Raw genomic sequence first — 26688 nt, forward strand, 5'->3', positions numbered from 1 at the left:
CCCAATGCACAAACACCAATACACATCTGCTAAACAAAGCAACACTGTCTCACAATGAAAATAGACTTGGCATTAAAACTTCTCTTCCCTTGAAACTCTCATTCATTGAAACAGCATTGAAACCCACACCACAGTCAAAGAAAATCCATTTGGCCAATGGTGGATAAAGATTACCTTTGGACTCCTATTTTCAAATCATTGGCCCTTGCACAAAACAAGAAACATACATGTTTTCTTTGATACAGCTTCCTGACTTTATTAAATTATATTCCTTGTATAATACAGCACACTTGTTAGACAGAACAGAGCACATTTTACATTTATTGTTTGAACATTTTTCCAGTAGGCTGTAGGCAATTCCAATTCAGAACATTTCCATCATAAACATCTACTTCTAGTGTCCACACTCACACTATAAATAGAATGACAGTGGTGTAAGCCATAGGTATCTTGCACAGCTTCTTGCATTTATTTTTAATTTCATTTTTTCGGGGGACTACAAAAGGCGAAAACCCAGGGACACATTTTAAACATTGCATGTATAATTTTGGAAAGTTGCTAGAATAAAATGTGCTACCACCATGCATTTCACTGGCAAGTCTCAAATACAGGACCCTGTACACTACAGTCAGAGCAACATACCACTATGCCAAATCAGCAGTTTCCTGAAGTATAGGAAGACCAACTTAAAATGGCTATCATTTAGTGAATTCAGTTCTCACTTCTCACCATAGCTCTCAACTCTTAGCACAAAAAAACTGGACAAAGCCAATAATGGGGCAATACAGACCCAAAAAAGGGACACATTTAAAATACTGATCTTATAAACTTATAAATTGCTAGAATAAAAAGTTGTGTGTTACCATTTATTTTCTGAATAATATGAAGTCTAAAATTCAAATGCCTGTCATTATTTAATGAATACAGTCCTGCAGTGATTTGCCACAAAAATTCTGAATACCACAGATTTTACAAGAAACAGTCTCTGATCAAAAATATAAGGCAGGTGTATGTGTAATGTTGAAGAAGACATGTTGTGTAGCACGGTAATACAAGCTCCACGCTAGAAGTAATTATAGTATACAGGCTGTCTGCAATTGTAATTTTACAAAACAGTAGTAACTCATGCTACAGAAAATACATTTAAAATGTAGTATTAACCTGGAGTGAAGAGAGAGCCATACTACCACTACATGTGATCTGTTCAGTAGCTGGATGGGAGTTAGATGGGGAGGAGAATGAAAGTGATTAAGCCTAGGTATTTTAAGATGGTAACCAGAAAGATATGAATGCTGTAGATTTGAATTGGTAGTATTGAACAGAGCCAGACCATCCTTAGTCCATGCATAAACAACCTGAAGTCTGTAGGTGCCTCAAAAAATCGGTTTGCTGAAAAGAAGTGCAAATCTGAGTAAGCAGGTATGAAGATTGTAGAAGCCTTATCTGTCCTGCAGAGAGTAATTAATTGCTGAAGGAAAGAAAGAGTTACTTTTCTTAGGGAGTAAGTAACAGTTTAGAGGAAGCTGAATGAATGCATAAATGCAAGTTTTTGAAAATGTTTTTTTTCCGGAATTAGAAAATACACTGAACAGTAATGCAGCTGTAACGTAAGCAACCTATAACATTATAACTCACTAGATCACCAATCCGACTACAAGATGCACAATTCCCCAGAGTTAAAACACTCCTTTAAAATAATTCAAACAAATGGCTATTCCCAGAACTTAAACCCTTGTGCAAACTAAGGATATTTATTGGTCTTCCTAAGAACAAAGTCCATTTCCAGAAAACTGCCAACAATTCACACAACAGCTGGCAGAAAAAAAAAACAAGATAGAATAAGGTAAACTTTCTGATAAATACACACTGCAAAATAAGAAAAATAATTTGAAACTTTCATCAGTAGTATCACAAGGCAAACACAATGATATGCCCACACACACGCAAACACAATGATATGCCCGCAAACACAATGATATGCCCACAGACACACGCAAACACAATATGCCCACAGACACATGCAAACACAATATGCCCACAGACACATGCAAACACAATATGCCCACAGACACACGCAAACACAATGACATGCCCCCCCTGCCACACACACACCCTTTCGTTTCACTTGCAATGCACAGCTAGGTTCCTTACTTCAGCAAGCCTTCTAAATACTACTGCACAGCTAGGTTCCTTACTTCATTTAGTGATCCTTCTGATTATAAACTACATCCACAAACAGCAGCGAGCTTTCTAAATATAAAATACATCCACAAACCGCAGTGAGCCAAATACTTGCATTGCACAGCTAGATTCCTTTCTCGATTTTAGAGTGAGCGTTCTAAATAAATCCAGTCAAGAGCGATAATACATTCACAAACAGCCAGGTAAATAAATCCTTTCTGTTTTTGCCATTCCCGCTTGAAGCATTCAAACCAGAGCCGGAAATGTGTGCGAGCTCAATTCGACTGGCTGGTAGTCCTGACGAGCTGACGCCATTCCGCACACGATGACGCCAGCTCACAAAGCGAAAAATAAAAAGTGCAAAATAAAAAAATCGAAATGAAGGTCCACTCGTGAATCGTGGCACCCCATTATTTAGACTCCAAAACCCGGTAAAAAACGAGTAATTCGGGACAGTTGGGAGGTATGGCTCCAATAAGCTTACAACACACATGACACATACCCTTATGAGGTCATCCACCTCTTCTAGTTATACAATGGTGTTGCTGCACCTACATGGTTGGGTGCAAGCTAACACTGAGAGGAACTCTGTGATTCAGTATCACTCCCCTCATTTGCATAAACCAGACTGCTAATTCATAGTTACCACACTCACACTGAGCCTTCCCCCTTAGCAACCACTATTCCCTGGTAGTGTTGTTTTATGCATGCCCTTGACTATTATGGCAAAATGCAGATTTGGGTATAAAAGCTTATTTCCCCCTTTTTTTTTATTTTTGTGACGATCCCGCTAGCGCACCACTGCCCTACGCTTAAACAGCCGAGATCAGCCAAAAAAATATAACTTGTTTTTTTATAAAATTTCAGTTATTTTTCATGCCAATGGCCATATATTTGGTGAATGGCATGCCTACTACATAGAATACATGTTTTCTTTCGAGCTCTCATGCCTTCGTTTTGTAATTTGCAGAAATGTATTTGGTTAGTAACTGAATACATTTCTGCAGGTTATACTATTCCTGCACAGACGCCTGCCTGCTTCCTGGATTGCTAGTTCACCTCATTTGCATGGTTTTCACCAGCAAATGAGGTAATTAGCATATGGCAGTGATGTCCATGCAGTAATAGTGTAGGTGTGCTCGTTCACGTCTCAGGGACTCGATCCTGGATTGCTCATTGGTCATTTTGCATACAGCAGCTCTTGCACTATTCCTGCACTCCATGCAAAGCTTGCTGAATCTGGGGGATTAAGTTGTGGGGGCTCATGATCAGGTGCTCATCTCTGATGAGCTATCCCCTGAGTATATTTTAACTCCCACTTGGTAAACAGTGCACTTCAGTGCAAGGTGAATTTTTTCCACTTTTAATAGCACACTTTTCCATAATGCCCACCCTATCAACAAGCCAATTAATTGTAATCTGTGCAGGAATATCTGATCTCATGTCATTCTAGGGAAGTTAGACAGCATCGAACAGTGTTACTGCTAAGAGAGCTCAGTGACTGGCACATATATCCATCAATGGTAATATCCAGAATCTGGGTAGATTGCAAATGTTGGAGGTGTGATGGGGAACAAAGAGGTAATTGGGAACATATTTTTTAGACCAGTTGCCATAATGGTTAAGGTCTTTACCTCCCATGCACAAGGTACAAGGTTCAATCCTGACCTCTGGCCAATGCCTGTTTGGAGTTTGTACGTTCTCCCTGTGTCTCTGTTGGGTTTCTCCCACTCCTGAAAAACATGATGAGTGTTTCCATCTCAAACTTACCAATAAATGGAGCTGTGGGCAACAGCAAAAACTCTGTATGGTGCCTATAGGGGGAAGAGTTGTACAGACCAACCACTTTAGGCATCTCCTGTGGTGCACAGTATCCTCAAGATAGGAGAACATGGATCACAGACTGCGAGTCATGGCAGGGTTAGCCACTCATGTAAAATATGGCTCTAGGTGATTCAGTCATGTTGACTAAAGTTGCCAAAATGGGCATGTGTAGTTACCAGTGATAAGTGGGTTGAGGATCCGGCCTACTCTGACCTACACCAGGTGTCCTTGTTAATGGTAGCAGGGGTATATGTGCCCCTATTGGCCCAATGTGTGCCCGCCATAAAGCCCGGTAGCCTTGGGTCAATAAGCTAATGGCCGGATGGTGTCTAGTTGCCCAGCCTGCGTTACCTGGGATAGCTCCATTGAGCAAAAGCTAGAGGTAAAACCAACCAACCTGCCAAACATGAACTGAGAATTGCTACGCTTAATGTAGGTTCACTGACAGGACACAAATTGGAAGTGGATGACATGATGATACGGAGGAGGCTGGACATCCTATGTATCCAAGAGATGAGATGGAAGGGCAGTGCAGCAAAGCCACTTGGCTTGGGATCCAGACTCTACTACTCAAGTGGGGGACAGGCTAGAAATAATGTAGGAATTGTAGTGAGACAGAGGCTTCAGAAGGCAGTGAAGGATATCATCAAACTTAATGACAGACTTGTGGCAATCAGACTCCAGTGTAATGATAGGGCAGTATTCATAATCTCAGCCTATGCCCCACAGCAGGGTTGTGATAGTGAAAAGAGTGCATTCAGACAGCAGTTGCAGGACCTACTAGATAAAGCAGGACAACTTGGTGTTGATAATGGGTGACTTGAATGCACATATTGGGACAGAAAAAACGGGATATGAGGACTGCCTGGGTCCATATGGGTGGGACAAGAGGAAAAAAGAAGGAGAAGCCACTCTAGACTTCTCTCTGGCAAATGGCTTGATAGTAGTCAACACATGGTTCAGAAAGAGAGACAGCCACAAGATCATATACAAGAGTAGCCGACATGCAACTCAGGTAGACGTCCTCCTAGTAAGGAAAAGGCACTGGGATAGAAATCATGATTGCAAACTTATTCCCAGTGAAACAGTCAGCCCACAGCATAAACCACTAGTTGCCACAATCAGCTGCAAGTAGTGGTCAGACAAGGCTATAAGATCAACAGAGACCAGGCTGAAGACCTGGAAGTTGACTGATGAGAAAGTACAACAGTTCAAGGAATTACTCAGGGTTCTAGCACCCCAAAAAAAGGAGGAATAGGTGGAGATGAACAAGAATGGCAATGCCTAAAAACAGCATGTGTTAGGACTACAGAAAAGATATATGGCTGAGCCAGGTATGGAAGGAACATAAGGAAAAACTGGTGATGGAATGCAGAAGTCCAGGAAGTCATCAAAAGAAAGAAAGAGTGCAGGAAGAAGTGGGAGATAGAAAAGACTGACCAGGCTAGAAAGGACTACTGCAAAACTACAGAACCAAAGGAACAGACTATAAATCCAACAACAGGCAGGAACCAGAAGAAAATAAAAAAAAACTTAAAACTTTAATATTTCTCTAGCGTTTTGGCAAAGCCTTCAAAGAGTACAAAACCAATAGCAATAAGCCATGACTTAAATCTTCTTCTGGCTTTTCCCAGTTAGGAGTCACCACAGCGGATCACCTGTCTGCTCATGACTGGCAGTGGAGTTTTACAGTGTCGAGTTCCCAGCCTGGCACCCAACCTTCCACAGAAGGCACACAAAGGGCCAATTTAGAGTGTCCAATCCACCTACAACATGTCTTTGGGATGTGGGAGGAAACCGGAGCACCCAGAGGAAACCCACACGACCACAGGGTCCTCCACACAGAAGGCACCCCAGCCAAAGACTGAACTGGAGAACCTCTTGTTGTAAGGCAGCAATGCTAACTGCTGCACCACCTCAGCCACCCAACAAGCCATGACTTAAATACACATACTAATGAAATAATAATCCAATTAACCACTAAAAAAACAGCAATAATAAAGTCAAAAGCTTCCAATTACACTCTAAATTAATACACAAGGGAGACAAAGTGCCAAACTTTAAAATGAAAATAATTTCCTTATACAGCAGCCTTCTCCTATATACATTATCAGAATAACATTTAAGTGGTACTTTTTCAAAAAACATAGCCTTTAAGCCACAAGGATTAGAATTATGAAACTGAATAAAATGCTGTACAACAAGATTATCCGCCTTCTGATTTTTAATATTTCTCACATGTCCCTGTAGTCTAATTTAAATTTCCTTTTGCTTTCCTCTATATAAACTAGACCACATGGGCACTGTAGGGCATAAATAATACCCTTAGTGTCACAACTAAATATTTCTAAAGGATGGAAAGGATGTCCATTAATAAAAGAAAAAGTCCTAACCACATAAACGCATACACAACAATAACCGGAAGAAAAAGTACCCCTCATATTAGAGGGGTACAAAGAATGTGAAGGAGTTGTAACTGGTAACAAAAAGTGGTTATGTACCAAAATATCCCTCACATTTCTACCTCTCCTGTATGATATCCCCAAACATGGAGAAAATAACTAAATCCTTAAACTTAAATAAATAACTCCAGTAATGTTTCACTAAATCTACAAATCCTAAACTAAAAATACCATCCCCGGGATTCAGGAAGCTGTATTTTCTATGCAGGAACAGTGTAGCCGCTCTTGCATGGAAAATGGCCACAGACCGATTCAGGATAGTGCCGTTTTCACGTGCACGAGTGGTTCTACACTGTTCTACCATGAAAAACCGTGCTGCATGCAAATCACCTCATTTGCTGGAGAAAAACATACAAATGAGTTGATTTAGCAATTCACCAAGCTGCCAGGTCTCAGTGCTAGAACAGTGTCAGTGCAGAAATTTATTCAGAAAATAACTGAGTGCATTTCTGCAACTGACAAAACAGACACATGACAGCTCATGTAAAAGCATGTATTATGTACATTAGACATGCCAATGGCCAACTATAAGGCCATTGGCATAAAAAGTGATTAATTATTATGAAAATTAAACTTTTTTTTTGCCGATCTCGGCCATTTGTGCACAAATGGAATCGTGCCAAAAAGAAAAAAGAAAAATGGGAAAACTCAATTTTAACTTAAATCTGCATTTTGCCATTATAGTCAATGGCATGCAGAATGTAAACAATACCAGGGAGCACTGGTTGTCAAGGGGAAAGGGTCTGTTTTAGTGCAGTAACTAATGACCTACACACTGGGGTATGCAAATGAGGGGAGTTATACTGAATCACAACCGTGTAGGTGCAGCAATACAACAGTGCAAGTCTAAGAGCTGAATGACTTCATAAGGGGGTGTGTCATGCTTGCTGTAAGCTCATTAGAGCTCTGTGGCCTGTATTTGTCCTTAGCTACACACAGCTAAGGAAGGGGGTATGTCAGATGTGCCTGAGCACTGTGCACACAGCCTAAATGGTTGTGCTTACCATGCACCAGGTTTTAAACATAAAACAAAAAAAAAACAAGAGGAAATGGCAGCACTGTTTACATTTCAGCACTGGGTATGTGTGGTGCACCTTGGGGCTTAAATAGGGGGAGCTGGGAAGGGAAAACAGCAGTAGGAAGGCAATCAAGGAGAACTAGCACAGCTGGCAGGTGGAATGTATTAGAATCAGCCAATTACACATGCAGTAGCCCAGCACACTACTACAAACTATGCAAACACCTGCCAGACTCATTTTTCTCACAAACTGTACACCACTGGTGTACACAGATGGGGATTTTTAACTGGCAAAACTAACTAAAAATGTTAGAGGTTGCTGCTGCTTTACTCCCTCAATATGTGCTAGAGACTGACGGTGGTGAGGATGAGAATGCTGACAACCAACCCACAATGAGGAGGAGGAAAAGAGTGTAGAGAACCAGGGTAACCTATCAGGGCCTACATGAGCTGGAGATAGTGAAGCACTATAGGGTGGACAGGGACATTCTACAACAAATCGTCCAGCTGTGCCGTCCCCACCTCACACACAGAACTAACAGAGGGTAACCCATCCCATTGGATACCAAGGTATGTGTAGGCTTAAGAATACTAGCCACAGGTACCTTTCAAAGACCAACTGGGGATATCATGAGAGTCACACAGGCATCAGCATCCAGGGTACTCCACCAGTTCCTGGATGCCATGACACCACATGCCAATGAGCATATATATTTCCCCAACACCTGTGAGGCATTGACCAGAAGTATGCGTCTCTTCCACCATATAGCAGAATACCTTGAAGTAGTTGGTGCTATAGACTGCATGCACATCCACATCAAAGCACCACGCGACGAGCTGGGTAGGGTGTACATAAACTGCAAGGGCTTCCCGTCCATCAACTGCCAGGTCATGTGCAATGCCCAGGGCATTATCATGAACATGTGTGCTGGCAGCCCTGGAAGGTATCACGACTCCCACATCTGGCAGTGTTCACAGCTATATCAGGGGTTTGCCAAGGGTGACTTCCCATATGGCCATCTAGTGGGGGATTCTGGCTATGCACTGGAGCTATGGCTGATGACACCCATCAAAAATGCACACACACCTGAACAAGAACACCATAATGAGGCACATGCACAAACCAGGATCATTGTAGAGCATGTGTTTGGGATGCTCAAGTCACGGTTCCTATGCCTTGACATATCCGGCGGAGCCTTGCAGTACTCTCCAGCTACATGTACACAAATGTTTTTAGTATGTGCCATGCTGCACAATATGATCCTGTGGAAACAGCTGCAACAGGAACAGCACAGGGCAAGGCCACACAGACCCCCACCATTGCCATGGCCAACACAGGCACAGAGGGACTTGGAGGAGGAACTTCCTGAGCCTGCCCCTGTAGGCAGAAGGAGGCATGCCCAGTATGCCTGGGCCTTGGCAAAGAGGCAATGCATAGCACACACACTAACACTGTAGGGACCAAGGGGCTGCCACCTCTCTCCAACTTGCACATACAGTAAAAGGGATGCCAAACTTGACACTACCTGTGTTTTACCATGTATAGGGAGTGTACTATGTGCATCCGACATAGTCAACCCTCCAGCACTGTCCTCAGTACTGGCCCAGCAATAAGGTAAGTCATTTTTCCTATCAATTACTGAATGGAGTAGTATGTTCTGATAGTTGTACGTATGGTATGGATGCAAGCATGCAAGGAAATTGGGAGGCTGTATGGGATAGCAGCAGACAGCTGACAGCTATATGAGTCAGAAGGAAATCCATACCAAATACTGGTGTCAACATACTAGGCAGCACTATACAAGGTGACAACCCCCACCGCAGTACAGGTGATGGCCCAAATAACTGTTGGTGTCAATAGGTCACACACATGGACGTCAATGAGGGTCACATACCCACCACTAGCCCCACCCAGCAGGACAGGTGTAAATTGCCATAAAGAAAGGCTGGGCTAAGGCCTCCAAATAATGGCAATGGTGAACAGTCCCCCTCCAGACCTACACAGACATACCACAAAAGGTCTGACAGTTGCATGTTAGTTCTGGAGGGTAAGAAGTCTGAAACTGAAATGTATGCCCATTAAAATCTAACATGTGTACTCTACTGATATGCCTCCTTTCTGCATGATAGGTCACAATACAATATGAAATGGAAGCCAACAGAGTAACCAAAATAGCAGTACAGTCATAAGTCTTCAGGTGTGCACCCCCCTTCACAATCCCATGTAGAAAATGCAGTAACATGTAAGTTTGAGGAGTAATATCACTGGAGCACAGATTGCCAGAGCTGTCCCAATCTACAGTGTTGCATGTGTACAATATGCAGGGGTCAGTGTGGTAAGTTTGTTGTATGTTTAATATTGCCTGGTAGTGGTCAGCATGTGGGCCTGGATGGTTGTGTCTCAGTGACTAGGTACAGTACAGTGGTTGACAGGGCCATGTTCCAACAACTGCAGTGCCAACCACACTGCTTCTCATCTACACCCATGCCAGCAGTTGTACATACTCACTGTCCAGATGTCAATATCTGTCACTGTTGGAAAGCTGGAGATGCCATGAATAGGGTCCCATACATAGAAACAGTACACAAGTAGAAGTAACCTACACAGAGTGCATATAAAATAACTGTCAACTGCACACAACTTTGGAATTATACATAGAGGTTAGCATCACATTTTGTCCCTCTAGTATGGAATACTGGTAGCCTGGCCAATCACTGGAAGACCACAAAAGGAACAGTGATAAAGTAATGACAGGCTGCCCATGTCCACACACAAGCCAGCATAAGGGGAATGTCCCAGGTATATCTGTGAGTCAGGTGCCAGTAGCTTCCATATCACACATGCACACAGATCACTCCACCATCAGCCACAGGTTTATCACAGGTCATACCCTTGCTGTAGGGAATGAGTACAGCATGAACCCATCTCTGTATGGGAATACATACATGATGCTGCATGCTGAATAGGTGTCCCATGCAGGTGTGTCCCTAACTGTAAGTAGCAATCTGACCACATCCAGACTTGCGGATCAGTATGAGCAGGAAGGATTGACAGGAACACCTCAACCACTTACCACTGTCACCCCAGGGTAATCAACTGGCTGCAGCCTGGGAACATATGAGTGACAGAATACACTGGCCTGCTACAGATGGCCATCAGCACTCTCAAATGGCCTACAGTCCTCTGGCAAAGGCCCATGCCTCACCCATAGTGCCAATGTACAGAATGTCAGGGGGTCCTAACTAACAACCTAATACAGTAAACAGAAAACAAATGCAAGGCCATATTGACAAATGCCACTAGCATGCCTCCCCATGTCCTAGTGCAAGAACTGTGGACCAGGCCATAAATACTACTGGGATAAAGGACCAACTATAGGGATACCTCTGAGATATTGCTTTCATAATGTTAGGAAGAAGAGAGAATAACAGGGGGGGTGTAGAAGCATGGATGTTATGGAGTGTGTGAAGTCTGAAACTCTAATGTCCACCAATTCTACCCCCTGATTGCAAACCCATGAATGAATAGCCACAATACTGCTTGCATACCACAATGTAAAGGTAAAATGACCAGATATATGAGTCCTGCCTCTGGATAACCTGGGTGTATCTGTACAGCTGAGAGGTATGGCCCCAGCAGGATATGGTCATTCCATTAAGTTGAGAAAAGCACAAGAAGGGGATCCCCAGCCAGCATACTAACAAGGTGCTGGATCATTTACACAGAACCAGCAGTCTATTGTCTGTAGCTACCCATCCACAATGGCAGGAGTGTGCTAGAATGTGTAGTCTATATGCCTCAGAATATTGGTCTCAGCTTCATTCATCTTGTATTTCCCTGGTAAATAACTGTGAGCAAAGTATGATAACTGTCAGTAGTTGATGACATGATACATCAGTGTAAAACAGTACATATGTCAGAAAATCTATGCTACAACCAACCATGTTACACAAGCAGCACAGACAGCAATAGTTACAGTATCCCCCATATGTTAAACCCATTTTGTCTCCATATTGGCAACCTATCTGCAGATATCCTGCAGAAACAGGTTGCTAGGTATAGCTGTAGCACAGAAAACCCTGAACTGGAGTCCAACTCTCCCTGGAATGGATGCACACACTCAGTATAGACGGTCATACTGGGCATGCTCCTACACTTAGAGAAATGAAGCCCATGTCTGACAACACAGAGGACTATAGATATCGGTTATTCACAGGTGTCTATGCACACACACCAAATTGTACACCATTGATACTTCACACACATACACACACACACACACACACACACACACGCACACTGGATAGGAATACTCGCACATATCTTAGGCCAACATAATATAATATGCCAACCATACACACACAGAGACATGGGGAAGAGAAAGTCAGACAGCAACAGAGAGAATCCCATTATGAGGCCTTTCCCACCCAGCACACATCCCATTAGCCTATGTCATATGATGTGTTGATGTCATTCACTGTAGAAATTCCTTTGGTTAGCCCTCAGCCCTATAGTCTCAGTGGTGCTTGTGATAACTGCGTAACACTGTAGTACAAATAAGTATCCATGTAGCAGTTGTAATCTCAGTCCTGTCAAATGTAAACATGTGTGTGAGTGTGTGTGTGTGTGTGTGTGTGTGTGTGTGTGTGTGTGTGTGTGTGTGTGTGTGTGTGTGTGTGTGTCTGTGTGTGTGTGTGCGGCAGTGTGTGTGTGTGTGTGTGTGTGCGGTGTGTGTGTGTGTGTGTGTGTGTGTGTGTGTGTGTGTGTGTGTGTGTGTGTGTGTGTTTCTAGATGAATCTGTTTGAGGTCATTCACACTCATTACACTTCCCGTTACCCTACGTTAGCACTCCTGCTGATGTCAGTCACCCTGAAATAAGCATTTGGGCAGCTTCCAGCCCTATAAGCTCTATGGCGCTTGCGATAACTGCATAATACTATAATGTAGCAAGCTAGTTAGGTAGGAGTTCCAATCCCTGCCCTGACAACTGTGAAAATGTGTGTGTTTGTGTAAGAGAGTGTGTGTGTGTCTTTGTGGAGACATGATTTTGAGGCCATTCACACTCACTGCACTTCTCTTACCCCTGCTGCTGATGTCACTCACCTTCAAAGATACCTTTGGACAACTCTCCAACATATAAGCTCCCTGGTGCTTGTGATAACTCTGTAATACTATAGTGTAGCAAATTAGTTAGGCAGGAGTTCTAATCCAGGCCTTGGCAAGTGTGTGTGTGTGTGTGTGTGTGTGTGTGTGTGTGTGTGTGTGTGTGTGTGTGTGTGTGTGTGTGTGTGTGTGTGTGTGTGTGCGTGTGTGTGTGTGTGTGTGTGTGTGTGTCTTTGTAGAGACCTGATTTTGTGGCCATTCACACTCACACTTCCCTTACCCCTCCTTTAGCACTACTACTGTCACTCACCTTAGAGGTTTGTTTGGATACAGTTTGACCTATAAGTGCTGTGGCACATGTGATAAATGCATAACACTATAGAAGGAATAAGTACAAAGGGCTTTGAATCTCATTCCTGGCAAGTGTGTGTGTGTGTGTGTGTGTGTGTGTGTGTGTGTATGTATGTGTATATATATATATATATATATATATATATATATATATATGTTTGTACCTTAAAGATTTTGGCCCCATTTACACTCAGTACACTTCTCAGTGCCTGAATTTAGCAGTCCTGCAGATATCATTCACCTTAGAAGTACCTGCTGGCAACCCTAAATCATGTATGGTCAGTGGAACATGTGGTACATGCGTAACATAAAGGTCTGAAAATATAGTTAGATAGAGGTTCAAAGCTCACTTCTGGTAAATGTAGATGTGTGTGTAGGGTAAAATAATTTATGAAATCTCTCACTCAGTGCATCACCTAATGCCAGCATTTACAAGAGCTGGTGATGTTTCTCACCTTAGAAGTACCTTGGGTCAACATCCATCCTGTAAGCTCTGTGAAGCATGAGATAAATGCGTAACACTGTAGGAACAATACATTGATAGGTAAAGGTTTGGAACTCAGTAGTGGCAAGTGTCTGTGCATGGGTGTATCTGTCTCTGTCTGCCATCAGTATGTTGTGTGGGTGTTGGTGTAATCAGGATCCATTGGGGGGTGGGTTTTGCTAAATTCTTATATTGAGGACCTAGTATAGGTTGGTGTAGACAATCCACAGCTCTAAATGTGTCGTGCCATGTGCAATGACTATGTGACAGTATGGATTTGTTAACAATATAGGCAACCCTTCTAATACTCTGGGACCACTCTCCACCCAGGAATCATACACAAACATACTTGGCTAGGCAGCAACCACTATATCACTATTTCTCCTGCAAATTGCTTCACAGATAATACCCATGGTGTGATTGCAGTGGACTCCATATCAAACCGATGACCAGACATGACTGGTGTCACACAGGGTACAAACCCATGTCCTCTCATGTTTTGGATCTACTCTTCTGAGGTGCAGGGAAGACAAAGGCACCCTGGCTGATAATGTTTGCATACAACAGTAAGGTGGGTGGTAGCATATGTACAATATGCAGGGGTCAGTGTGGTAAGTTTGTTGTATGTTTAATATTGCCTAGAAGTGGTCAGCATGTGGGCCTGGATGGTTGTGTCTCAGTGGACTAGGTACAGTACAGTGGTTGACAGGGCCATGTTCCAACAACTGCAGTGCCAACCACACTGCTTCTAAGCTACACCCATGCCAGCAGTTGTACGTACTAACTGTCCAGATGTCAATATCTGTCACCGTTGGAAAGCTGGACATGCCATGAACAGGGCCCCATACATAGAAACAGTACACAGGTGGAAGTAACCTACACAGAGTGCATATAAAATAACTGTCAACTGCATACAACTTTGGAATTATACATAGAGGTTAGCATCACATTTTGTCCCTCTAGTATGGAATACTGGTAGTCTGGCCAATCACTGGAAGACCACAAAAGGAACAGTGATAAAGTAATGACAGGCTGCCCATGTCCACACACAAGCCAGCATAAGGGGAATGCCCCAGGTATATCTGTGAGTCAGGTGCTAGTAGTTTCCATATCACACATGCACCCAGATCACTCCACCATCAGCCACAGGTTTATCACAGGTCATATCCTTGCTGTAGGGAATGAGTACAGCATGAATCCATCTCTGTATGGGAATGCATACATGATGCTGCATGCTGAATAGGTGTCCCATGCAGGTGTGTTCCTAACTGTAAGTAGAAATCTGACCACATCCAGACTTGTGGATCAGTATGAGCAGGAAGGATTGACAGGAACACCTCAACCACTTACCACTGTCACCCCAGGGTAATCAACTGGCTTGCAGCCTGGGAACATATATGTGACAGAATGCACTGGCCTGCTACAGATGGCCGGCAGCACTCTCAAATGGCCTACAGTCCTCTGGCAAAGGCCCATGCCTCACCCATAGTGCCAATGTACAGAATGTCAGGGGGTCCTAACTAACAACCTAATACAGTAAACAGAAAACAAATGCAAGGCCATGTTGACAAATGCCACTAACATGCCTCCCCATGTCCTAGTGCAAGAACTGTGGACCAGGCCATAAATACTACTGGGATAAAGGCCCAACTATAGGGATACCTCTGAGATATTGCTTTCATAATGTTAGAAAGAAGAGAGAATAACGGGGGTGTAGAAGCATGGATGTTATGGAGTGTGTGAAGTCTGAAACTCTAATGTCCACCCATTCTACCCCCTGATTGCAAACCCATGAATGAATAGCCACAAAACTGCTTGCATACCACAATGTGAAGGTAAAATGACCAGATATATGAGTCCTGCCTCTGGATAACCTGGGTGTATCTGTACAGCTGAGAGGTATGGCCCCAGCAGGATATGGCCATTCCGTTAAGTTGAGAAAAGCACAAGAAGGGGATCCCCAGCCAGCATACTGACAAGGTGCTGGACCATTTACACAGAACCAGCATTCTATTGTCTGTAGCTACCAATCCACAATGGCAGGAGTGTGCTAGAAGGTGTAGTCTATATGCCTCAGAATATTGGTCTCAGCTTCATTCATCTTGTATTTCCCTGGTAAATAACTGTGAGCAAAGTATGATAACTGTCAGTAGTTGATGACATGATACATCAGTGTAAAACAGTACATATGTCAGAAAATCTGCTACAACCAACCATGTTACACAAGCAGCACAGACAGCAATAGTTACAGTATCCCCATATGTTAAACCCATTGTGTCTCCATATTGGCAACCTATCTGCAGATATCCTGCAGAAACAGGTTGCTAGGTGTAGCTGTAGCACAGAAAACCCTGAACTGGAGTCCAACTCTCCCTGGAATGGAGGCACACACTCAGTATAGACAGTCATACTGGGCATGCTCCTACTCTTAGGAAATGAAGCCCATGTCTGACAACACAGGGGACTACAGATATCTGTTATTCACAGGTGTCTATGCACACACACCAAATTGTACACCATTGATACTTCACACACATACACACACACACACACACACACACACACACACTGGATAGGAATACTCGCACATATCTAAGGCCAACATAATATAATATGTCAACCATACACACACACACAGACATGGGGAAGAGAAAGTCAGACAGCAACAGAGATAATCCCATTATGAGGCATTTCCCACCCAGCACACATCCCATTGGCCTATATCACATGATGTGCTGATGTCATTCACTGTAGAAATTCCTTTGGTTAGCCCTCAGCCCTATAGTCTCAGTGGTGCTTGTGATAAATGTGTAACACTGTAGTACAAATACGTATCCATGTAGCAGTTGTAATCTCAGTCCTGTCAAATGTAAAGTTGTGTGTGAATGTGTGTGTATGTGTGTGTGTGTGTGTATGTGTGTGTGTGTGTGTGTGTGTGTGTGTGCAAGTTAGTTAAGGGGGGGGTGTAGATGAGTGCTTTGTAAGTTCCATTACAATCCTTTCTGGTGGTGTTTTTGTACGTTAATTCAATTCAAGTCCCACTGGTGCTTTGACAAGTTAATTTAAGTCCTGCTGGTGCTTTTGCAAGTTAATTCAAGTCCTGCTGATTGTGCAATCATTCAAGTGCTTTGCAAGTCCATTGCTTTGCAAGTTAGTTTGCAAGTTATTTCAAGTCCCACGGTGTGTGTGTGTGTGTGTGTGTGTGTGTGTGTGTGTGTGTGTGTGTGTGTGTGTGTGTGTGTGTGTGTGTGTGTGTGTGTGTGAGTGTGTGTGTATGCAATCATTCGAGTGCTTTGCAAGTCCATGCTGAGGATTTAAGAAATTAATGGGTGATTGCAATAGGTTGAATGCAATGAAACGGCAAATAAACAACTGTTTGATCAACAAAGATATGAGATGATTTCATACAATTTTGACTGAGTGGTGGCTGTTACATAAAATAAAATAAAGAGTTGAGTCTATAGTAGTAGAAAAAAATGGTGGTATTTAAGTCAGAAGTAGTATATGAGGAAATGTATAGTAGCTATAAGGAAGCATTATATAAGGGAAACATGGAATATAAGAAGCATAATGAGACATATAAATTAAATAGAAGGGGAATAAAACAAGTTTTATAGAAAAATATTTAATCAGAGGTTAAAAGGTAGAGGTTAGCCCTTTTTAGGCAGAATATATAAGAATAATAGGAATATACCTCGAGATTTGTAAGATTTGGTCGGAAGGATTGTTAAAACTAATCAAGAAATAATGGGCATAATGGTGAGGTATTTAAGTTTAGTTTTTAAGAGCACAGCTAATTAGGAAACATAGGTAGGACAGATAAAGTGATTATGAAAAAGTAAGGATAAGAAAAACCTAGGGAGTTGGAGACCAATAATGTTATTTAATATAGATGTGGAAGTAGACATTTATGATGGAAATGTTATAAATTGGGTAGTTTTGACATTATTGGTTCATGCATTTTGTTTCATTGCCTGTTAGAAAAATGTTCAAACAATAAATTTAAAATGCGCTTTAAGTCTAACAAGTGTGCTGTATTATACAATGAATATAATTTAATAAAGTCAGGAAGGTGTATCAAAGAAAACATGTATATTTCTTGTTTTGTGTGCGAGGGGGTCTATGATTTGAAAACAGCCCAAAGGTAATCTTTATCCACCACTGGCCAGATGCATTTTCTTTGGATGTAGTGTGAGTTTCAATGCTGTTTCAATGAATGTGAGTTTCAAGGACAGAGAAGTTTTAATACTAAGTCTAGTTTCATTGTAAGACTGTATTGCTTTGTTTAGCAGATGTGTATTAGTTCTTGTGCATTGTGCTATAAAATATAAATATAAAATCCAAATAATCATTGTAGAAGTAAAGCAGTATGCACATTAGTGTTTATGGTAAATGGGGTAAAATAGCCAGGTAATGGGACATTGGATGGCTGCAGTGTGACTCTGGTGCCATATTTTGGTTGTCTGTTCTTCAGTTTGCTTTTGAAAGCAGGTATCCCACAATTCCATTGGAGTGGTCGGGGTTACACAATTATGTATGCAAATTTTATGTTAATAAGCATACAGATTTGTACCTATTTTTCATGAACCTTGTTCAGATTTTTGATGCTTCCAGGTTGAGAAGTGTGATTGGTGGTAGTCCACTGAACAGTGACGTTATTATAACAGAATGGGGAACAAAGGTTGACAGTCAGCTGCCTGTTGACCACAATAGTGCCACTGACATCATAAAGTACTTTGATGTGTTACATCTCCTGATTGAGTGTGTGTTATCCAGCAAGTAAAAAGACATGACACCCTGTTCCATCCCCTCAGTAGCCAAAGCAATGTGTACAGTGGCCCTATTGCCATGTTCCCCACTGGACACCTGCAACAACTGTTGAGTCTGCAAATGCAATCCACAAAGGGAATACCATGCCTTATATACATGCCCTGTATGGACAGACTGCAATAACTCCAGTGAATCCCCGTATCATACTGTCTAAGTAGGTGCAATCACTACCTCAGTTACACAGCCATATCTCACCAAACTAGGTCAGGAATGCTACTTCTGAAGATACCAATCTGTCCAGACAACATGCTTCAGAGACCTCAAGCACACTTTCATACTTAAAAAAACATGCATCTGAGACATGTACACAACACAGATACTGTCCATATTATGGAATATAAATCACATACATGTGAAGCAGTGCGCATAACTGGCCACCCATAACAGAAATCTAAATAAGTGGATGGGGAATACAATACCCACCCCTGGGGACTACTCCAGTGACTATACTCCTGAGCCACACTAGGGACTATTGTGATCTGGCCTGATGATAGGGTATTCCTTTGAGCTAGCCTAGTAGAGGCTTCAGGCCCATTCACCTACTACACACGGGTCTATATTATCACAGCTAAGATTTCAATATTCGAACACCATTTGGGCGACACCAAATTTTCAAATATTGAAAATGTCACAAGTGTGAACGGAGATCGCCGTAGGGAATTCTTCCCTTTACTTCAATGTAGTGCGATCTAAAAGATGGTATATTTAAGTAGTGGGGGTGTGGGGGTGCAGGGGGGCTTGCACCCCCTGCATAAAACCCCTTAATGACAGGTTTCCTGTTTTTTTTTTTTTTTTAAGGATTCAAAATTTTCAAACCTCAAACATATGGTGTCGACCATATGGTATTCAGAGTTTTGAAAGTTTTGATCCTATATTATAGACCCCCTACACACCTATGAAGCAATGAACTTATGGATATCAGTACTAACAAATGTGTGTGTGTGTGTGTGTGTGTGTGTGTGTGTGTGTGTGTGTGTGTGTGTGTGTGCCCTACACACCTATGAAGCAATGAACTTATGGATATCAGTACTGACAAATGTGTGTGTGTGTGTGTGTGTGTGTGTGTGTGTGTGTGTGTGTGTGTGTGTGTGTGTGTGTGTGTGTGTGCGCGCGCGCGCACACGCAGCTGTGTGTGTGTGAATAGTAATCTCAGTGTGTTTGATTGATAAATATCCCTTGTGGCTGTAGTTATTAGCAATCGGAGGTGTGTCCAAACCACAACACATACCACTCTCCACTCTACAACAGATGTTGTAAATCAACATGTACCTATGTACAACCCTCAGCCCTATAATCTGAGAGGCATATGCAATCACTGTGTTACAGACTAGGGAATTCCATGCAGATACATCTGTACCCTGCCTAAGACATGGCAAATGTGTTACCACACTGCCATACCCCTTGGTCTTGCTGCAGGGCCACATCCTGGTGACACACAGATGCCTAGAACAGAAACAGGATACAGCATGTGAGAACACATTCACTCAGCACTTCACTTATGTGGGGAGAGAGGGGTAAAGCTGTCACTGAATGTATTGCCAAACCTGTGGCCAATATCTGTTGTCTCAGGATATGTATTAGCATTCTGCAGTAACTCACAACACTTGTGTTTAATGCTGTGGAGGTTGTTGATGTAATTATCAAAGGCTGTTATTATTGTCGTTAGTGTCTGCTGCATGTCTGCTGTTATAGATGCCTGTAGGAGATTCCATGAGAGATCCAAAGTTGTGTTTGAGGCTAATAAGGGAATTCAGCAGTCATGGGACACCACCTTTCTCTGCAATAGTGTCCTCCTTCTGATGTACCCTTTAGTAATGGCAGGGGACCATCACATTGTCTCCCAGTGTTTGGAGGACAGTGTTTGGGTTCTGTTGGCTCTGGCTAGTACCATGCATTTGTGTACCTGTTTGTACAGTGCATATGTGTATGATTCCACAGTCATGCAGCTATTTACAATTGCCATGGGTGCAGTGAAGTCATCCACCCCTGTTTTCATAGCTGCAAAGTCAGCTTTGGAGAGGTTTTGCAAGGTGGTTACCTTTGTGGGGGGGTGTGGCTGGCATGTTGAGTTCCATGTTTATTACAGCCTGTGTGGATCTCACCATGCAGGGATTGACAACTGTGGATGAGCAACAGTCCCATATCTAAGTAGTCAACACAGGTCATGGTTGTTGCATCCTCTACTGGGGGTCAGTATGAGCTGGTCCATGGCACTGGAAATGATAAATACCAGAAGTCTTGGGCCACTGTACTGGCACTTGGCTACTTTCTCCAGGTGATGGAGGGGTAGTTGAAGTCTCATACTATGTCAGTGTTGTGTTGGACCATCATAGATGGCAGGGTGTTGAGGAATGTACATTGACAGTCTAGAGATATAGATGTGGACCCATAGCAGGCTATGGTCTGGATTGCACTATTTCCCCAAGGCAGTTGTACCAGAAGTAAATCCAATGCATTATGCTGGGATACTAGTCTGGAGGTGTTCCTAGCCATAATTAATATGGAGACAACACCACCTGTGGAGGTGTGGTGTGGTCCATGTTTAGGGGCTGACAGCTGTGGAATGCATCATACCCTGATACTGCAGGACTGCTGTCTGCTGCTGTGAACCACCTCTCCATTACAGCAGACATGTGTCCTCCACTCCAATGAGTGCTTTGAATGACTGCATCCTGACAGTTAGATGTCTACTGTTAAGCAGCATCACCCTCAGATTGGATACATGTCTAGCTGTTATGGTAGTAATTACATTAGGAACACTGCCTAATAAGGCATCATAGGGGTGGAAAGACACTTAGCCAGTACCTGTAAACCCAGCACTGACAGATGTAGGGCATCTGTGGCAAGTCATTGGGTTTTGTCAATCATATCATCCCAAGCAGAGAGGTACTGGATCCCCTGAGAATGACACAAAACACATAAGCCAATGTTGCAGCCAATCATCTGTTGATAGTACCACAACATCATTCTGGGTGATGGCAGTGCACTGCTGGAGCTACTGTCACACCTGCCTGGACCACATAATGAGAGAGTTCAACCATGTCTTTTATCATGTAGTCCAGGGAGGGGTGTCCCAAGTCATTCACACCCACATGGATACAGAGTGATAGTCGTAGTGGAGTGTCATGACTGGCTGTGTCATGTGTTGGATGCTGGCATGTGATAGATATTTAGCTGTTACCTGCTCCATATTCATCTTAGTGAGTGGGATATGTGTGTGTCTCAGTACTGAGTTACCCATCATCACTGTATTGTGCAAGGTGGTTAGCCTTAGGAGCTTAGGTTGTGGGACACACTATGTAGGTTAAATATGTGTCCCTTGGCATGTGCCATGTCATGGTGTCTGAGTGGGTGCCTGTCTTGCTGGTCTGTGCTGTTTGGGTAAATGTCCACTGAGTGCCTCTGTGAAGGTGGGTGTGTGGCTTTTCACTGTATGTCATGGCTGTCAAAGTGGGTGTCATGGTGAGGTATGTGTTCCGCATGGTGCGGTGCAGGTGTTGATCTTATCCTCTTGACCTGCTAGTCTACTCTTTGCTGGAGAGTACATATGTCCACAATGGGTAATATATGGGTAACTATAACAGGTCTGAGTGTTTGGAGTTTAGAGGGGAGGGTTGTCTGTGTACATGAGGCAGTTATAACAGTGCCTCAGAATGGACAAGTGCACCAGGTTAATGGATGAAAGCATAGAAACCTGCCCTTCAATCATGCCAGGAGGGGTGGACATAACTAATAAGTACTGGGGCTACTTCTGTGATGTACGAGTACTGATGACAGCTCCCAGGTGTGCCACACTTCTTGATACAATAACCTGGTGAAGTGCCAAGCCATAATGCTATTTGAAGTGCAAGACAGAAAGAACTAGCATGATGTAAGGGTGGAACAGAAGGCAGACTTTCTGCCACCTGTAATACTTTACCTCAGCTGTGCAGTTATCAGCAGCTTTGGCCATCTGCAAATTCATTAAGCTCTGTAGCACATGTGGCAACTGCGTAACACTATCGTAGACGTAACTAGACAGGCAAGAGTTCTAATCCGAATACAGGCAAGTCTGTGTGTGTGAATCATGTACTGTCTGGCTTATACCATTTTTGACTTGTGTACTGCCCTTCACATTTCCCCTTGCCCCAGTCTAGTAGTCCTGTTGATGTCATCCACCTTAGAAGTACCTTTGGACTAAGTGGAAATGTATAAGCTTTGTGGCATGTCTTATAACTGCGTAGCACTATAGTAGAAATACCTCAATAGAAAGGAGTTCTAATTCCAGTGCTGGCAACTGTGCGTGTGTTTGTGTGTGTGAGGATCATATCCTGTGTGGCTTATAACATTTTGATGTGTGTACCATACACGGCTGGTGACCACCTTCCGCTGCCATTATTTTACATAGTGTGGTAACAGCATCTGGCTCACATGCAGCAGGTTAAACCATTGTACAGTCCTCTGTACAGATGTGTCTGGAATATCCATATGTTTGCAACCTATACGTGGTCGGAAGTGGTCTGTGTGCCTTCACAATGCCCATGTATGTGATATTGTAGCCAAATAGGCCACAGTGAGTTTACTGATGCATATGGCAACATGAGGTATCATATCTGACTGAAATATTATGTTGATACGACGTCTGCCACCCTTACAGGTGGTCAGCCTTGTAGGTGCAATACATGAGTCCAGATGCTTGGCTTTACAAATGAACTGTTCATGTTATGGGTCACATTAAAGGCTGGAAGAGTTGTGGACTGACATATTGTGGCCCTAATTAGTATGTAACAGGAACAACTTGCATCTTAGGGGGTGTGCACACAATTTATATCCACTGTATAACACTAATGTGTCACACATGTCCCTACCTTAGGTCGTTTGTCCAGCCCATTTTGCTGGCCTCTGTCCAGATGTCTTGGCACTGACAAGTTGTGAGGTATGCTACAGGAATGTTGAATTCATGTCTGATAGGCCCCACTGGTGACCACTGTGATGCAATGCAGTTAACCCCAGCACAAGTGAACATGCACAAAAGCAATATAGCTATTACTGATGTTTGTGTGCATGGAAAATTGCATGCCCTTCACATGCCTGGGGTATTGCCAGGCAACAACAGAACAATGTCATACTCAGCAGCTTCACGCTGCTGTCCCATATGCAAACCAGAGTGCCCTAGGTAGTTGTGAGAGGGAGTTATTGTCAGCAGACTCACATGTGGCCTTGGTACAGGATGGATACAGCATGTCTGCACATTTACAGTACTAACCCCAATAATACACAATGTTCTGTCCTCAGCATAGATGTGCACCTCTGTGCATTAGAAAACCCCATCCACAACTGCAGTCAGACCTGACACATGGATGTAGATACAATACAGATACATGTATGTCTGATACATTAGTGTACTAATCCCCAATGGGCCCTTACCTGCACACTTCTTGACCAGTGTGTGTGTGTGCAACCCACTTCCACAATGCTTTCCTCAGCTTCATGGCTTGAGCATTGAGTGGGTGCCCCAAGGTTGGCAAGGAGCTCCTCTGTGGATGTCAGTGGAGGCTGGATGGCTGGGTCCCCACCTGTGGCTAGCTGGTCCTTCGCTGCAGCAGCAGCCCATTGATGGGCATGGCAGATGAGGTCAGTGGCCCAATGCTGCACCTGGTCATAAGTTCTGCTGTGCAGGCCGGCATCATTAAACTTGTGGACCAGACTATTCCACAGGGCGGTCCTCTCCCACTCATCTTATGCTCTCTGTCTAAATAATAGGGCATAATGTTTGATCACATATTGGGTGATGATGTCAGTTTCCCCAATGGAGAATGCTGGTAGGCTAGCCCTCTGTATGTTACCTGGAAGATATAAGCAGGAAAAAGGTCACAGGATCTCATACGGTTGTCATATTGCACATCAACAGTGGATATTACTTGCAAATAATCCACACTATTCCATAACCCTCCAATCTATCATGGCTATAGTAGCTTGCATTATACTCCAGGCCCTGAGCTATCTTATTCCCCCAATGTTGGGCACTTGATTGCATAATCTTCTATTCTCCATTCATTTCTGTGTAGAGGGTTGACAGCGGCCATCTTCTATGTGGATGGTGTGTGGATGGTGGCAGGTCTGTGTTTGACTGTGGTGTGTGATGGAGCTGTGAGCACATGCCTGAGCTCATGTAGGAGGTAGACAGTGATGTTACTATGCTCAGTGGAGATATCCTTTTGTTTCCATCAGTAGGCAATATGTAGATGCTCACCATTGCTGAGGGGAGGAGTGTGGTTGATGTGCATATTCCCCTGTACAACTGGGGTGGACAGGGTGGTGATGTTCACACCTAACCTGTCTGATGTAGGTTGCCTATATCCATGGCATGTGTGTATGAGGTGTTCTTTACCACAGTACAGGGTGAATTGTGTTGTTTCCTCTGAGACTGACAATATATGTGGAGACACTGTTGCAATTGTCCTTGGTGGTGTGGATATGTCTGATTTGTAGTCATAGTCAACCTTACAGGAAGTCACCTGTGAACTTACATGCTTGCTCAGATAGAGGTGGACTTGCTTCCAAGTTGTTGCCTGCACCTATGTGTCCCTGTACACCCAATATAGCAACCTATTATGTGGTTTGTGTATTGCTGCTGTCCACCAAAGGGGATTACTCTACCTTGGTGGAGGCTGGTTATACAGGTTAGGTACTGCTGAGTCCATATAGCTACAGTGGATATAAAAGGTACACACCCCTGTTACAATGCTTGGTATTTGTCCAATTGGAATATAACACCACATGAACTCATTTCAAAACAATTCCTACCTTTAATGTGACCTATAACCTGTACAATTCGATTGAAAACATAACAATCTGGTCTGTTAAAACATATGGAAATAATAATCAGTAAAATAGGCCAGTTGAATGAGTGAGCACACCCTTAACTGATATGTTGTGTAGGCACCTCTTGAGATGGTTACAGCATTTATTTGTCTTGGTTTGGACTCTAACATCATGGCACATCTTCACTTGGCAATAGTTGCTCACCTTCCTAGAAACACCTTTGATTGTTTTTCAATGGAATTGTACAGATTAGGAGTCACATTCAAGATGAGAAACATTATGAAATGATCTTCTGTGGTCTGATTGTCATACAGCACACAAAACTGGCATTCCAACAGGGGTGTGTACACTTGTGATATCCACTGTATATATGTGTTGATATAGCTGGTAGTGGTAGGCATGGACAGAGGGCCATAACACAGTTGGACACTTCTCTGATTACTACCTGATAATTATTTCTACTCTAGTACCCATATCATTGTCAGGGCAATGCAGCAACCAGTAGTTGTACACATTTATGTCTGTTGTATGCACTGACACTGATATTACACACATGTGCAACATACACAATCTATGTACCTGACTGCTTGAAACCCATGTGATTAGTTTTGTGCCTTTCAGCTGAATATATGCATACATATATGTGCTCAGGGGATATCTGGTATATATTTCTGCTCTGTGTTAGTATTGCACACTATATTTACAGTCTTGCTGCTCAATCATACTTCTCAACCTGTTATAGCAGTACATCTGGACAATGGCACACACAAATGGGTGACAAAAGGGACATCAGTATTGATACTGCATTAATATAGCTGCACCATACATTAGTACGTTGATTGCACAGTAAGTTTTCACATTGCTGTGATAACTTGGAAGATGTCCAACAGTCATAAGTAGGCTATTATGTTACAATTTAATTGCTCACAGACCTGCAATGGTTTGACTGACATAACGCAGGTATATGTGTATGTGACTACAGATATCAATCACAAATGTGCTTATTGTCCAGCAGTACATTGTACACTTGAATGTTATTAATTCATTATATGACATGCAGTTCAACACACGTCTGCAACAGTACTTTACTATGCATATGCCCTATATAGGTCTCTTAGCTTTACAAGACAAACATATCATACTCATATTCATAGGTAACATATTGATATGGACAACATCCCATTAACTGGCCTAGCAGTGGCACAGTCACAACTGTTTGACAGACACCCCAGCAATTGTCATATATGAGCTGTCCTTTCCCAGGGTGAGTCAGACTCCTGAGCTGTAATCCTACCTCACAACCTCTTAGAGCATCACATCTGGACAAAGCCTAAAATGATGGGGGGATAAATAGGGACAGATTTTAAATATTCCTGTTACAAACATAGGAAGTTTGTAGAATGACACATCTTGCATTACTGTGACTATTCTTAAGGATGTGGAGTCTTAAACTCAAGTATTTGTCATTACTTGATGACTTCAATCCTCAGCTATTTGCCAGAAAAGTACAGATTTCAGGAGGAACAGACAAAAAAACTGTGATGGGAAAATATGGATATTCTGTGAAGATCTATAGAGTTGAGAGGTATGCTGGGATCTCTCCAACTGTAGAGAGGGCAAGATGCTATGG

The sequence above is a fragment of the Protopterus annectens genome, chromosome 3.part1 (assembly GCF_019279795.1).
Source record: "Protopterus annectens isolate FY-2018-M chromosome 3.part1, PAN1.0, whole genome shotgun sequence".
NCBI classification, from domain to species: Eukaryota; Metazoa; Chordata; order Ceratodontiformes; family Protopteridae; genus Protopterus; species Protopterus annectens.